Source organism: Ursus maritimus, unplaced genomic scaffold (genome assembly GCF_017311325.1).
Source record: "Ursus maritimus isolate PB19 unplaced genomic scaffold, ASM1731132v1 scaffold_5, whole genome shotgun sequence".
Classification (NCBI taxonomy): domain Eukaryota; kingdom Metazoa; phylum Chordata; class Mammalia; order Carnivora; family Ursidae; genus Ursus; species Ursus maritimus.
In genome coordinates this window covers 48429748-48433633 of record NW_024426663.1, presented here as the reverse complement: position 1 = coordinate 48433633, position 3886 = coordinate 48429748, and positions in this window count along the sequence as shown.

The window sequence follows — 3886 nt, the reverse complement described above, 5'->3', positions numbered from 1 at the left end:
AAAGGGCTGTTTTTGGTTGCAGAGAGCCTCTCGGTGGGACATGCCTGGGAGGTCACACCCATCCCAAGGGCAGGTGGGGCCCTTGGCTGATGGGGGAGCGTCACAGCCCAGCCCCTTTACCTGAGCAGGACAACCTCTGAGATGCAGCGTCTCCTGCAGCGCTCCTGGATGGGGTGGAGAGAGAGGGTCAGGTCTAGGCTAGACTCTTCCTAGGTCCTGTCTTCGTCCGACACTTCCTCCTGCCCTGCCCTGTTTCTCTCTCCCCCTTGTCCCTCTGTGACAGGTTTCTCCTGAAGGTGGCCCCTCAATAAGTCACTTGCACAAGAATCCCCATCTCAGCCTGTGCGTCTAGACCACCTGACCTAAGCGCAGTCTCTTGGAGGACGCTGCTGTGCTAGGCATGGGAGCTGGAGGAGGGGTGCGGAGAAGGGAGTGTGGGCCACCACCCAGCAGGAGCCATGGCAGCGCCACCTTCCTCTTCCCCGTCCTGCCCAGCCTGACTCAGCCACGCAGAAGCCACGGCTGTGCCCCTCAGAACGCCATCAATTATTGAAGAAGCTCCGAAAGGAGGGAGTGTAAACGAAGATGAAAGATTCCAGCGGAAGACAGACAGGTCCCATGGCTTGGGAAGAACCTCAGCTCTCATGTCTGGGAAAAAAGCATTTCAGCTTCCTGCCGTGGGAAGCCTCCAAATGCTTTGGAAGCTAAAGATGCAGTTATGACAGAGGCAGGAGCGGGCGGGCGGGGCTGACAGGTCTTTTCATCTCCCCCTCTTTGCTGATCAAGAGGCAGGGTCGTAAATCCGATGGCAAGGCCTGAGATGGGAACAGCCCCCCCTTCCTCTCCCCTCTTGTTTTTTGGAGACCCGAAGGGGTGGGAAGCCAGCCAGAGCCCTGGAAGGTGGCAGCCTCAGAAGGGGAGGGATCGGGCCAGAGGGAGGGGAGGGAGGGGAGCCCTGGTCCTCAGAAAGGCTGGAAAGGCTTGTGTGCGGGTGAGATGTCAGTGCCTTCCGAGCCATCCTTGGAGTCCGGTCAGGAGGCAGAAGGAGAGCAAATTCAGGTCAACATGAAAATCAAAGCGGGAACACTTGTAAAGGGATATTTAAATGAAGTGTTTTCCTCTGAAGCAACGCTCCCTCTCCCTCTTTTAGAGGCCCCAAAAGTCCGACAGCAACTACAAATATTTGTGAAGAACTTGGGATGATGCAGACACTGAACTAGCATGGAAATAAATCCCAGCCTCAAACTGAGAAACACTCAGCGGTGGGTTCAGACCGGCCAGGCAACGCAGGCCCGCCAGGGCTGTGGCCCTTGTGGCACATGTGCGCGTGGAAGTCCACAGTCATGACTGGGCCTTCATCGGGGTGCTGGGGATTCTGCAAGCCGTTGTCAGGGAGCTCTGTCTGCCCCTCTGCCGTCTGCCCATCTCTGCGGCACTGGGGATGGTGGCTGGGAGCTGGGAGGGGCTCGGGTGTGTGTAGCGAGAGAACCAGTGGGGGGGATAAGTGTGCCGACTTCGACTTCGGATGGAGCTGCTATCCCCTGCCTTTCCTCAGGAGCAAGCGGGTTTCTCAGGCAAGATATCTCGAACTTTCAGAGCTGCCGTTTCCTCAACTCTGAAATGAGAAAAAAAGGAATCCTGCTCCCTGGGTTGTTCCGAGGGGTGGACGAGCTGTGGTGTACACAGCTCAGGGAATGGCACAGAGGAAGCACGAGCCGATGGCTGTTACTGTCCCTAGGAAGACTTGTATATTTCTTGTGAACAATAAAATGAACAATAAAATTGGGATTTCACAGGAGTAAAAACTGGATTGTGAGGAGATGAGTGAATACATAAAATGAAACGAAACAGGGCAGTGAAATCCCAGTCATCCTGACCAATCACTGGAAAAACTGTCAGAAAGAAATAAGGCCATTCTTATTTGTCAAGAAACCTAAAATAGCAATTTGGAAATAAAGGAGGCAGTAATGTGTTACAAAATCCAGTGTGTCTATTCACATCTATTTCCAAAGACTCAAAATTAAATGCTCATAAAAAGATCTTTGAGAAATACCATGAAGGGAAGAAAGCAAGTTATCTAATTATGCATTGTGTGAATTATTCCTAATTCGAATCCAAATTTAATATAACTGCATTCATTTCTAATAAGAACCTAATGATGATTTCAAAGCACCCTATTCAGCTTTGATTTTAAAGTGAAATACTTTTTCCCTTACACAGATTTGATGTGATGTGTCTAGAAAAGCCTATGAATATTCACAACTTGGATATGAATTCCATGTCCACATCCATATAATATACACTTCTTACCCAAGCTGGAGGATCTATGCTGTGTGCTCTGGAAAGAAAATCGTTACAGTGTAGTTGAAAGTGGAAAAGCCAACAGTCCCTTAAATAAAAGTAGCCCCATCCAGAGGGGCTGCCAGTCTAATAAATTGTTTGCTTAACTGGTTTGGGATGATGAGGCTGACAAGCCAACATGAAGCTTAAAAAGGAAATCTGCCAAGGTGGCCGATATGCCTGGGGCTCCGGCTGCCTCGGGTGCCTCCGTCAGGCACGATGACATCTCCAAAGGCCCACACGCTCAGCTGGAAGCAAAGACACCATTGGCTGACCGGTGTCAGTCGGCAGTCTCGCCTCACCCTTCCAACTGCAGGCAGTCCTGATCTTGGGGCCTCGGGGGGTTCTTCTCCACGTGGTGCTGCTCCACTGGCATCTGGCTGCTCCACCTCTCAGAGGACCACCGGGCAGAGACATCTCAGATGAGAGGTTGGGGTGTTGAGTCAGGATGTGCCCACACACAGGTGCACCTCGTTTTACTCCCTCGCTGGGGTTCTCAAAATAACTTGTGCGGGGGGGGGGGAGGTGGGAAAGATTGGTCTACGTTGACTACCTTTTGCCATGTACTGTAATATGAAATAACCTTATAGCAAATTCTGTTGTGAAATGGGGAATGCTTTGGGGAGTCTCTTCTGTAATTATGGGGCGGAGCCTGGGGGCACATACCGAGGAGCGGCTTGACAATGGAGTGCATGGTCTTTGGGGGACAAAGAGTCCACATGGGAGTTCGGGTTCTACCACGGAGTTGACTAGGGCTGTTCACCCTAGCGAAGCCTCTGAAGAGAGGAATCTTCATCTCTAAAATGGAGATCCTAGGTGTCCTAGAAAGGAGCTGAGAGAACGACACAGGGACGCAGGAAGCCCTCGCTCAATGTTAGCTCTCCATAGAGCTAAGGCTCCTCGAGTGGGAGAGATACTCCGTAAGACTGGGCTGAGTCAAGGCTGTGACTAATACAGGACAGAAGAGGGAGAACCTCTGGGCAGATTTCACTGTTCCTTGCCTGCCCCGCAGCCTTTGCGTGAACCTCTGTGAGAGCTCTTACCCCACTCTCCCCTGCTTGTTTGCAAGTCTGTCCGCCTCTCTACACTGAAGCTGTGTCAAGCGTTTCAGTAGATGTGTCTCCATGGTCCAGCCCAGTGCCTGGCCCTCACTGACTGTGGAGCTGAATTAATTAAAATTGCAATTATAAATATCCCCAAATGTGGCTTTGGGTATCAAGAAGAGGGGAAAGAAAATCCTGTACATTAGGATGCTTTTATTTGTAAGTACAGAAAACCCAATCTAAATTGGCTTAAAAATAGGGAGCTGGAAAGCGCAGGAGTGGGGTTGATTCAGATGGTGCCGCAAGGAACTGATTTCTCTTCCTCTCGGCACTGCTTTTTCAGCTTGGCCCCATTTCAAACAGGCTCTTTGCCTCCAGCTAGCAAAATGGCTGCATAGCTCCAGACCTAAAGCTTTCCCAGTTTCTAATCCAGCAGGAAAAAAAAAAAAAAAAGAGTTTTTGTCCCAGCAAAACACTTGTTGCAACTTTAATGTGCTCGTGTG